The sequence below is a fragment of the Ambystoma mexicanum genome, chromosome 2p, assembly GCF_040938575.1.
Source record: "Ambystoma mexicanum isolate Mex_15411 chromosome 2p, UKY_AmexF1_1, whole genome shotgun sequence".
NCBI lineage: Eukaryota > Metazoa > Chordata > Amphibia > Caudata > Ambystomatidae > Ambystoma > Ambystoma mexicanum.
Window position 1 is genome coordinate 338,636,715 of NC_090923.1, and position 12,784 is coordinate 338,649,498.

General features: G+C 50.1%; 1 protein-coding gene and 1 pseudogene across 1 annotated transcript in view; both read right to left on the bottom strand.

Annotated features, from left to right (window-relative positions):
- LOC138566091 (isocitrate dehydrogenase [NADP], mitochondrial-like) overlaps positions 1-10,694 on the bottom strand; it is a 28,816-nt pseudogene extending 18,122 nt beyond the window's left edge.
- IL17RD (interleukin 17 receptor D) overlaps positions 1-12,784 on the bottom strand; it is a 347,672-nt gene that overhangs the window by 264,476 nt on the left and 70,412 nt on the right. The gene's annotated exons all lie outside the window — the stretch shown is intronic.

Consider the following 12,784-nt stretch of genomic DNA (forward strand, 5'->3'; position numbering starts at 1 on the left):
GCAATGCTTTCACTGAAATGGCACCCACATGTGAATCAAACGATTAAATAAAAATGTATTAAAACAATGGAAACAAAGCAAGTCAGACAAGCAGAACCGAGACTGCAACACGTCCACGAGGGCATCCTTCTCCCCTCTGGGTGCACATTAACTCCAACAATCTGCTCCATCTCTTTTCAATTTCTCAGCTTTCCCGTCCAAGTCCTTTTTGGACTGCAGTTTAGACGAATCATAGGATTTCGTCACTTCAGAGAAGAGGTTTTTCCTTGTGAGGCTTTGGAGGGGAGCCCGCTATTCAACATTCCCCCTAGGGGTGGCAGTATGAGAGACCTCACAAGGACCGACTCACCTTTTGGGGAAATTATCTCCCATTCCCTTGAGTAACTATATGAAACCCTTTCTTGTGAGCCATCAGTACAATCAAGGGTTCAGAAAAATCCATTGGAACAAGCCAGTGTTTTTTATTGCAGCATTACACCACACATGCAAACTTGAAAAGTTTAATGCTGATCGCTCAATGGTTGAAAGCCACCCAAACTGGGACGACGAAGAACAAGTGGGAATGCTCAGCAGAAAACGAAAACGTGGAAGATGGTGAGAACAGGATGAGCCCCCTGTCGGGAGGATACGGCATGTGGATGCAACCAGGAGGAACACAGCGGAGAGCCGAGCCGTGCAGGGGAAGAGTACTCTGAGCGACGGAGAACCAGGAGAGCGGTGGTGTGGCCAATAGAAGATGGACTGTTCAGTCCAATAACACCGAAGGTTTCTAAGCTGGCCCTGCCGGGTCGCAAAGAAGAACCAAAAAGTGTCAGAGTGAATGCAGAAGCCGTTCAGACTCCAAGTGTCATCCCGATCCAGACCCGGTGACAGCCCATGGACAAGAAGGTAACTGGAGAGGCGGGAGACCCAGGAGTTGATGCAGGGACCAAGGACACAAACAGCCTACTCGTCCCAGTGAAAGGACAAGTGTTCATACGAGTGAGAATCACTACAACAATCAACCTACTTTCCGCAATCAGAGGACAAGTTCCTATAAAAGTGAGAGTTTACTCATCTCAGCGAAGGGTAGAATACACGCAAGAAAGAAAATCAGTCGATGCGGTCTTGCTCATTAAAACAGGGCGAAACCGAACAGGGGTGCAAACAGTTGCTTGGACTGCTGTTTTCGATCTAAGGAGAAGAGCAGTTTGTGAGATGAATGTGATATGAGACAGATTATGCAGAAAGAAGGAACAAGAAGAAAACTGTGGAAGTGGGTGGCAGGCCAAAATGAGGAAGGCCATGTGGGAGACCCCCGGCAGAGCCACAGTTTTGGGCCAGGGAATTAAACAGACCACGGTGAAGGTGCATTGTGTTATGCAGATGGACTGAGTCCTGTCCCCCCTCCCCCAATCTGGCAAGAACAGGCAGGTTACACCAAAAGGTGGAAACACAAATGAAGGTAGCAAAGACACTGCAGAAATCAAACATATTCATTACAGGTAGAGAAGTCACCAGCAGAGAAGTCACCAACAGAGGAAGTTGGTTACACTGGACACAGAGGATTGTCTGAACTGGGCTGCAGGCACAAGGTGGGGCATTAATGGCAGGCATACTAGCTAGGCACACCCACTGGCATGGAACCCAGAGGCCTGGCAAGTACTCTTGGATGCAGAGGGGAGAAGACCCCAGAGGGGAGAAGGGACCCCAAGGGAGGACGGGCAGAAGAGGGAGTGGGACAGGGGGTTGGTAGAGACAGTGAGGGCTAAGAGGGGGCAGGGGAAGAGTAAGGGAGCGAAAGAGTTGCCACAGACGGAGAGGGACCGATGGAACAAGTTACTTACCTGTAACTATGGTTCTCCAGCATGGGTCTAGCATGGATTCACATGCTCATGAATATTTCCCATCAGGCCAGGAATCCTCAGTAAAAGAAAAAACTGTTTCACTTAAACTGTATTTTTCCTCCAAACCAATCACCAAGCTATGGGTCATACCGCCCCACCCAATGACTGCCCTCTGTCCAAGCACCTCCTCTGGCAGCCATCTTCAGATTTGGTAAGCACGTAAAGTGGCAGTATGACCAAGAAGAGCCGCAGAGCGGACGGTTCGCATGTGAATTCATGCCAGACCCATTCTGGAGAACAATAGTTAGAGTCAAGTAACTTGTTCTTTCTCCAGCATGGTGTCTGGCATGGATACACATGCTCAATAAAGAACACATAGCAGTACAACATTACACAACCACGTGAGAGGTAGCAAAGCTCAATAGAAGCAATTACCATTACTTCTGGACAGGCGCACCTTCAAGCCAACAGGTTGCGTAGCACTGCTTGGCCGACCCTGGACTCCTCTCTGGAATCCCTGTCAATGCAGTAGAATCTTGTGAAGGTGTGCGTGGACCTCCACGTAGCAGCCCTGCAGATGTCCAGCAAGGGCACACCAGACAGTAACGCCATTGGTGCAGCGATCAATCTGGTGGAATGGGTTCTCGGACGGCCGGCCAGCAGTCGGCTTGCCAACCAATGACTGATACAGCCGGAGAGCCACCTGGAGATGGAAGCCTTGGACCAGGCCTTCCCATGGTTCACAGGACCAAAGTTCACAAATACTTGAGACGTCATCTGGAAACTTTGTGCATGCCACATAGAACTTCAGAGCACGAGCCACATCCAGCTAGTGCAAAGTCCTTTCAGCCGGTGACAAAGGTTTCAGAATGAACACAGGCAACACCAAAGCCTTGTTGAGGTGGAATTCCGACTGAACCTTTGGCATGAAGGAGGGGTGTGTCCGCAGCACCACCCTTGTGAGATGAAGTCAGATAAGGCTTTTTGCAGGATAGGGCCTGGACCGGACATACCCTCCTGGCAGAGGTGATGGGCGCGAGGAAAGCAGTTTTCCATGTGAGGAACTTGAGAGGGGCTTGATGAATAGGCTCGAAGGCCCCTCCCACAACCCCCCCACGAGCAAAGTCAGTACCACGTTGAGTTCCCACACCAGGGCAGGCGCCTTCATGGGCAGGAACCATTGAAACAGTCCTTTCAGGAACTGCTCGAGGAGACAGTGAAAACGTCCTGGAGACCTGGTGTAGTGGGAGATAGCCACCAGATGCACCTTGATAGAGACGTGTGCTCCAGCCCCGCCTTTGTCAAGGACAACAAGTACGGAAGAATATGCGCGGCCGTGACCATCAGATGATTGATCTGCATCCGGTACCACATCGCGAAACGCTTCCACTTGTGCCCATAGCACTTAAGAATCGACGGCACTCTGGTCCTGGCAAGGACCTCCCTACAGTCCGTCAACTCATACCCTCCGAACTCTAAGGCTGCAGGGGTCAAGACCTCAGGATCAGGACCCTGGGTCGTGATGCAGGATTGCGCCGCCTTTTCTGGTGAGCGGATCTTCGACTACTGACAGTTTGACCGGGTGTGAGGTTGACAGGTGGAGAATGTCTGGGTACCAAATCTGCCTCTGCCACGCTGGGGCGAGGAGGATCATCCTGCATTGCACCATTTGAGTCGATTGATGACTCGCAGCAGGAAAGGCAATGGAGGGAACGCGTACAGGAACAGGAACAGGAACAGGAAAACTCGTCCCCCGTGCTCCTCAGCTGGTGGAACCTGCTGGCGAATTGCTGGTACACTGAATTTGTCGCTGTCGCAAACAATCAATCTGGGGTCTGCCCCACCTGAGGAAGAGGTGGTCCACTTGATCCTGTCGAAGTTCCCACTCGTAGCAGGAGTGCAGCTCCCTGCTGAGGAAATCTGCGATGGTGTTCTTAACTCCTGCCAGGTGACAACATCTCTTGGGCGACGGCCCAGTGCCACAAGTCCTGCACCTACCTGGAGAGTGCTGGGGATCTGGTGCACCCCCGTTTCCAGATATAGAACATTGCGGTGGTGTTGTCCATGAAGATTCTCACCACTTTGCCCTTGAGGTACTGGTGGAACGACTCGAGGGCCCAGAACACTTCCTGCAGCTCCAGGATATTGATGTGGAGATCCCTCTCCTCCGGCAGCCACAGGCCTCTGGCATGGAGACGTCCAGTGTGGGCTCCCCAGAACCTCCAGGGAAGCGTTCGTGGTGACCATCTCCTGGAAAAGCGGGCTCTGAAATTCAGTCCCCCTGGCAATGTTGGAACGCACGCCCACATCACCTTCTCCCTCGACAACTCCTCGTCGAGTGTAATCTTGTCTGCAAAGCTTCCAGACACCTGGATCCAGCGAGCATCCAGTAACTCCTGAAGGGTTCACATCCACAACCTGCACAGCCAGATCCGGTAGATGCACGACTGCATGCAGAGCAGCGACTCAATGGTCCACACTGCAGCAATCTTCAGTGCCAACAGCAGTTGCACCTTGCCCAGCAGGGCCGCTATCCTCTCTTCTGAGGGAGCCGCCAGGCAGGAGACTGCGTTGAACCTGTCCCCCAGAAACAGCACGCTCTGCGATTATATCAAGCAGGACTTTGGATGGTTGCTGTAGAACCCCCAGATCAGTCAGCAGTTGGACAGTATGCTCCGTGTATTCGATGGCCATTTCCCTTGACTTGGTCCGGATGAGCCAGTCGTCGAGGTACAGGAACACATGTATCCCCTGTAGGTGCAGAAGGCAGAAGGGCCGCCACTGGTGCCAGGCACTTCGTAAACACCCTGGGCGACGACTTCAATCCAAAGAGGAGGGCCTTAAATTGGTAGTGCCTTCCATGTACTATGAAGCACAGGAACTTCCGATGCTTCTTGTGAATTGGGACGTGGCAGTACGCGTCCTCCAGATCCAACAACGTCAAGAAGTCTCCGTCCTCCAATTGGCCGGGAACATGCTGCAACGTGACATACTAAATTTTTGCGACTTTAGGTATTTGTGGAGATGCCGCAGTTCTCTACCAAGAAGTATCTGTAGTAAACTCCGGAGCCCCAGAGTCACACCAGCTCCATTGCCCCTTTTCTTAACATGGCCCATACTTTCTGCAGGAGCTAAGGGATGTGCTGCTCCTGCCGGGCCACTGGAGGTATCCACAGACACTTCTGCTGGAACTCGAGTGTCCATGCGCAAGAGCGTCCAGCACCCATCTTTCGGTGAAGGTCATCTTCCACTCACTGACGAAGCCCGCCAGCCGGCCTCCCACTGGGGTGCATGGGTGAGGGCCCCAACGTCTTGGCCGGTTTAATCTTACTTGGGGCCTGCGTGCCACCTTGGGAGCGACGACTATGTCGGCCACCTCCCCTGAAAGCCTTGGAACGGCCTCTGTAGGCCACCTGGGTCGTGGACTGGGAGGGTTGAGGGTACGAAGAGGGCCCTCCGCTGAAACCTTTTGACAATCTGCTGGACTTTCTGGCAGAGGCGCGAAAGGAAGGGCGGTGTTGTTGAAGAGTGCCCAGAGCGCGGGCCGTTTCCACGTCAGTCTTAATGGCCTGCAACAACTCGTCGATGGCCTTCACAAAGAGGTTGTCCCTTTTGAAGGGCATGTCCAGCACCCTCATCTGGACCTCCTGACCGAAGTTGGTGGCTTTCAGCCAGCCACGACGACAGAGGCAGACACCATTCCCCCATCTGTCGGAACCCCATATCTGCGACGTACAGGGCCACCGTAATGGCATGGTCTGATGCCACCTCCCCCATGGGGGATGGAAAGCCTGTCAGCCTGCTTGTCGTCAGCAGCGGGGCCATCTTAAACCACAGCTCCCTGTCGTATCTGGCCAAGATTGCAAAAGCGTTTGCCGCCTTGACTCTTGATGCCGCTGAGTAGATCACCTTTCTGCCCATGGTATCCAACTTCTTCCCCTCGAAATCTGGGTGAACTGAGGAAGAAGACGAGGGGTTAGGCAACTTCTTTCTCGTTGCTGCCTAACCCACGGAGTCCAGGGATAATGCGCATGTAGGCACTTGGGTGCTGACTCCAGGACCTGGTACTTTTTATCCAGCCTATCCCTCGTGGCCGGATTTCTCATCAAAGCTAGGCCCTCCTCCCAAACGTCGTCCAGGAGAGGCACTGCAAAAATGGTCTTCCTCTTGGCCTTGCGCCGTTGGTATAGGAAATCTTCCTTCCTGGTCTCTTCTGGCTGTGTCCTGGAGTACGGTGGAGGCCTCCTCTCCCCCCCCTTTATGCATCCTAAGGGGGTCAGATTCAGGCTTAGGGATGACATCCTCTTTTCTGGCGCCTTCTCCACCGGCTTGGCCGAAGCCTCCCGCCTCAGGGGCAGTGCTACTCTGGGCACCACCGGTGCCACCTTGACTGGGTCAGTTCCTTTGACATTTGATAGGGCAGCTGCCACCAAAAACATTGCCTGGGACTTCTGGGGCATGTCTGTCACCTTTTCCTGCGCCTCGTCTTCTCTGGTTTTTCCCGCAGCTTCACCGGGTTAGCCGATTTCCTCAGAGGACGAGCTAGAGCGATGGAGGGATATGGTGAAGATTAGGACGCCCTGCCCATCGCAGGACCCGCTTGTGCGGCGACCAAGATGGAAACTGACTTGTGGTGCTTGGACTTGTCTTGGGCCCCCACGGACGGAACGCCATAAAAGGACTTAGAAGCCCGCTCCTCGGACCGGCCGTTCCTGGGTGAGGCATGCCGCTACTTGCCACATGGAGCACAGGCCTTGGCGCTGAGCCAAGCTGTCAGCCTCCTGTGACAATCCTTTGCGGTTCACTTGGAGAAACCGCAGCAGATTTCACAATCCACCTCCCTGTGATCTGGATGGAGACCGTTGAGGCACTAGAGGCGTTTGTCCTCTACTAACAGATTCCGCAGCTGGAGCAGAGCTTGAAAAGGGAGCTTCCCTTTCCCTTGTCCTCCGACATGGTCCAGAGTGCGGAGTAGGGCTTATGGCCTTCTGGAATCTTTGAAGAAGCTTAAACGATTCTTGCCTTTGAGGGGGGTTGAAATTCACCGACAAATGGGTCCCCGCTTGTCGGCCAGAGGAGTGAAAGAGCATACTGGCTCCATTTTACAAAAATCTGAAGATGGCTGTCAGACGAGGGGCTTAGGGAGAGGGCAGGCATTGGCTGGGGGCAGTATGACCAAGAGATCAGTGATGGTTTAGAGTAGAAATACGGTTTGAAAGTGAAACTTTCTTTTACTGTGGAATCCCGGCCTGACGGGGAATATGCACGAGCATGTGAATTCATGCCAGACCCCATGCTGGAGAAAGAGGCACAGAGAGACAGACGAGCAGGGAGGGGGGTGGGGGAGCATGCATTGAGACCAGGTTAAATATGCACATTCAAATATCTATTCCCATCAGGCAGTAATATTTTCTTCCAGTGATTGTTTATACTATAGGCCAAACATATCCATGGAGCTATGTGGGTGAAGCCGTAAGGGCGGAGGGAGAGGGGGGCTTGGCAGGCTCCTATGGGACTGCTTCCTTTTTTTGATGGGGCGTATTTTTACTCCGTTTTCATTTTTTGGGCGTAACAGCAATTTTCTTTTACGGAGTAAAAGGGGGTTGCCCCTCGTCTGTACGACTGAGTACAGTATTAAACCGTAGCCACCATATGCTGCAGTGTTAACTGATCATTGACATTTCCTGGACAATTTTTCTCTTTTGAATTGTTCGTTTTTTTATGGGGATGTGATCTCAGCGCATGCCGAGCGTTCAGTGGAAAACCCAAATGGGAATCTGGTGTCCAATCAAGCGCAGGAAGATTCGGGTGGTTGTCAAATGCCCGAGAGGCTCGTGAGGACTGGACTCGGAACATCTGCGCTAATAAACCCCCAAGCGATGAGATCAGGCACACCAGCGACAGCCCGCCTCGAAACGGAGGAGGGCGGAAGTGCTCTCCACAGCAGGCGGGTGGAGTAACACGCCAAGTGAGAGCCCAGATGGGACGGCATCAATATGCCAAGGACATAGGAATGTGTGCGCGTTGAATATGGCTGGGGAGCCCAGTTTCTAATAATGCGGAGATATCCACATTTTTAGAAGAAAACAAATTCAGTGCGACGTAAACTGCTCCTACCAGTACTCAGGGTTTCATGTCCCCAGAACGGAGGGAAAACGGTGCTCAGAAGAGAACTGTCAAGAAAGGGAAAAAAACGCATTTTATGCTCTCGACGAACGCCAAAGAAAAAGGACATTACCGCTATTTAGAGAAATGTGCAGTCCGCCAGACGACGTTTTTCTAGTTCGAGAAGGAAATTAGGCCAAAAATAAGCACTCTTTCTTGACGCCAAAGTGTACACGGATTTCACATTTGGCAATCTACGGCCAGGTTAAGAAGCTACACATCAAGTTATGGCCTTTACCAAAAGAAAAGTCGTGTCGGAAACACAAACAAGAAAACACAACAGCGAACACGAAGGCGAAGGAACAATCCCCGGCGCGGTAGTGTGCAGCAAACCTGCGTGAAATCGGACCCCCGGCCCTCGCCCATTCCACTGCAAGCATCTGAAATGGAAAGATTTCCTGCCGCTGCTCGCAGAGTGATACACCAGATGACACGCCAAACAATAAATGCCTTTATTAGCCCTGCATTCGAGAACTCTTTGGGGATTCGACGGGGTTGGGTTTCATGCTGGAAAAAAGTAATGCTATCCACAGACTGTCCGTGAGCAACAAAAACACAGGCACAGATTCTGGGGCTTGGGACACTTAAATACAATTGTATACCTAAAGGGAGCTTAGCAGCCAACCGTTCCCTTTCTGCCACAGGATCGAAACTAAAAATAATAAGACGACCCGTAGGACTGATCGAAGGTAACATTTTTGGAGGAAAAGGTAAAAACTCTTTAACGTGACGCCCAGGTTGAGCGGTTTCAATTGGCGATTCTTTGAGAGGTACAGTCATTGACGCCTCCCTCTCGTCCCAGGTCAAAGCGAGGTAGCTCCCACCCAAGACAAGCACTGTATAGCTCAAACTATGCAAACAATCTGCTTTTTTAACGGGGGGAAATTAAGTTCTGCCAATGTGTATTCAAAGAAGCTGACTCGACCCAAATAGCCATCGTCCTGGGCTTCCATGCCCCACTCTGGCAAAGCTACTACATTCTAGAGCAGTTACAGCCAATGAACTTGTAAAAGGGAGGGTGTTGTGATGTTTATACAACATGTATCTTGTACATGGTTATACTTGCTCATGCATATGTGTTTGGTAACCTTGACTACATCTTCGTGTATGATTCCAGAATGTCATATGGAATCATACACGAAGATGTCCGATTGAGAAAGGTTGGCCTCCTGGGGGCTTCTCCCAATAAACTTCATGAAATTATAACTACACAGCATCAAGACATATTTATTCCATCAGACTTCCTAACAGAGGGGTGCACATTTTTCCCTGTGCTATTGCAGTAAGGTTTTGGCCAATGCGTCGCCTTTGAGATTTTTTTTTTTTTAATAAATTGGATGAAATCAAGCCTTACACAAAAACAAAAATTCAGAATTGGCAATCAACGTAGAATTGACACCCTACGCTACAGGGTAGACCCGAAACGCCACAATAGATGGTAGGTCACCAGAGCACACAGGAACATTCTGCAATAGGTATTGATGCGGACTGCCTCCAAAGAAAAAACAGGAGGCATCTGGTCAACAGTATATGCAAGCAATGCCTAAAACAAGTTCTGCCTAAACTAGATCATGTGATCTGTTCTCCCCCTTTCCTTCTTTTTGTGCAAAGAAAATAAATCGTAAGCTGGGTCTTAATACATGCTAGCATAACCCCTGTTAAACATGCTGACAGTGGGCCAAAAAAAAAAAACCTGTCTTAACAATACATGTGTGCGCAGCCCATCTATCATTCTGCTAGTGCCAAGAATCAAATCTTGCTGTCATTGGGCATATGTTAAGACAGGGGCAGAGTAAGAGACCTGACCCACGTCAAGGGTAGCTTGGATCCCTCTCAACCTGGGGCGGGGGAGGTGGTAAAAAAGAGCAAGAGGCAGAGGTGGAAAAATAGAGGAGGCTGGGAGAGTATGGAGAAGGGCAGACAAGGAACACGGGTACCTGCTAGAGGGGCCTTCTCAGTTTCTCTGCCCCACTAATTCGCTAGGTCAAACTGTACACTTTAATAATAAATAAAAAAAATAAAAATAATTAAAAAAAATGGTTGTGGGTTAAGGGAACAGGTTGAGGAAATCGGGGGAAGTGCTGGGGGGGGGTTATCCCCCCGCATTAGGGGGTGGAGGGTTGCAGGGGTCTCCCTCCGTAGTAGGTCAAATTGGCAGTAGGTCAGGTTTTTTAGGTCAAACAACCCATATCCCAGGAACACAGGGTAAAATGTGGGCAGTGTGCCAGAAAAAAATCACCTATAGAGATCATAAAGTACAAATGCAGTGGGCAGGCAAGCAATGTAGACACCAAGTACAGTGAAGCGTCAATGCAATAACCAAATACAGGACAAAATACAAATGCAGGAGAACACACAAGCACTTGGCAGAAATAAAGCATGAGAATAATAAACAACACATAAGCTGTAGTCTGGGGCGAGTGGGTAGATTCACAGGCATGGAAAATACATTTACAGACAGTGCAAGACGGAAAATACATTTTGGAAAAATGTAAGTCAGATATGTGAAACACAGGTAACTGCTGTCATGGGTCAACATATAGAGATTGCCATTTCCACACCCGCTGTCACCAGTCCTGGATCAGGTCACTCAATGCCCACAACCTGCGTCCTTGGCCCAGACAAGCATTCACATATGTACAAACACACTCATGTAACATTTTTTAAACCTACCTTTTTCACGGTTAGCCAGGAAGAGTTCATTGTTTCACACTTACATTTCTCCTTAAATTATCCAATACACCTTAATAAGGTCAATGTGGAAATGCGTCTCTGGAGGTAGATGCCTAAGTTTCTGATCTATGTTACTTGTTGCATAATGTATTGCATACCTGTGCTTCTGGTATATGTCAGCAGAGTGGCTTTGAGTGTCAGTCATTGTAGGAGCGACTGCTAAACTGCTAGTCCGTTTACTGTGCTCATTGCAAGGAATAGGAGGAGCAATCAATTAAAACGCCTTTGACACGCACGCGGAGCGGAGTGGCTTTGAGTCATTGCAGTTTGCGCCGGCTGTGCGGGGATATGGGGGGGGGCAGCGCTCGCATATTTGGCTGAGTGTATATTTGTGATCAACTGGCTGACAGACCGGAGTTTGCTGCACTCTTCACTCCTGCTCCTCTTCAGAGCGTATCAGCGGAAATTCTTCTCAACGAAGCAAGCTTCAGGCAGTGGCTACTCTCCGGGACAAAGTGCCTGTAGCAGTGGATGAGGAGCCCAATACTAATCCCCTTGCCTCGCGTGGAGTGAGGCAGGAGTGCCTCATTGTGCCTACTGTGGAATAAGGAGCCCATCAACAAGCTACCGGAAGAAAAAAAAAAGATAAGCTGTGACTCGTGAATCACGCAGCCCGACCTCTTTAAGATAACTAGAAGAGACTGTGGTACATGAGCGCACCTCCACCCCCCCCTGGAACTAAACAAATACACCTGCTATAAATGGCTTGGAGATGGGGTCGGGGAGTTGGCTACATCACCTCGAACTAAGACGCAATGCCAGGTAAAGGTAGAGCTGCCAATAACTATAACCTGAGGGAAAATAAAACAGCACCAGCCAGAAACACCTGCACAAGGGCAAAAGTAAACAACGCATAAATAACTAGCTCACCATGTAAAACACAAGGGGAACTGGGAGGGGGCACCATTGCTGCTTACTTTCTAAAAGGGCTCTGTTAAGCGTCCTGAAGATGCCCCACAGACAACAAACACCATCAGTTTACAAAATGAAGCCGGAGCAAACACAAACGAGATCAATTTGTCAGACCCCTCTTTCTCTGTGATAGACAAGAATAACTCATAAATTGCCCTATGCTATACTCTGAGAGACTGACAGAAGGAAATTCGGAGAACAATGATGCAACCAGGAGCAGGGAGCAAGACACCATGGAAACAAATGAAACATAATCCCCCCTATAACTGCTCCTAGCACAGAGGAGGGCACACAGAGGCCATCCCCCAACTCCAACTCCTAACTTATGTCCCTTGACAAACAAGGAGTCAGATACTGAAAGTGGCATAATTCAGCCCGAGTTGGCCGAAACTACAGAAGCAACATACGCAGACATCCAGGCACAGCTATCAGTATGCAGTTCGCAATGAAAGTTCTCCACATTAATGGTAACATTTTGGAGGATGTGGGACGGGAGGCCATCATACCCCCGGACACAAATAGCGATAAAGTCCTGGAAGCCTTCATTTCAGTGATACAAGATCGGGCTAACGCGCTGCAACAAGCAACCTCGCTGCCACGGAGAGATGAGGAAATGGAAGGAGACTGATGCGGGGCCTGAAAATGCCATAGATGAAACATCAATCATACATTTAACCAGAAAACAGAGCAGGCAACAAAGGCACAAAAAGCTGCACGAGGCAAGAAGAGCCCCTACAAAAGATCAGCAGCAGAGCAGGGAAAACATGGGGCCCAAAATTCAGTACCACAAGCAAAGGCAAAGAAAAGGAAAGCAAACAAAAAACCAAAGCAAAAGGGAGCCCCTTTGGGAACTCCTGCAAGCTGGCTTCTCAACGAACAAGGCACGAATGATGCTGCTGCGAACGATTGTCAATTCATGAATGTCATTTGTGGAAGACATTTCAACAGTGAGTGTGCAAGTTGTATCGCCAATAAGAACAACTGGAAGAAAGCATGGGCACTTACTTGGCGGACCTACGACCAGAACTAACAACTGTATGCCCACAGCGACGATACAAGAGCCCCGCAAAGAACCCCTTGATCGTCATAAAGTGCATCGACCAGTTATCCACAAAAACTCGCACACACATTAACAGTTCGGAATTCCT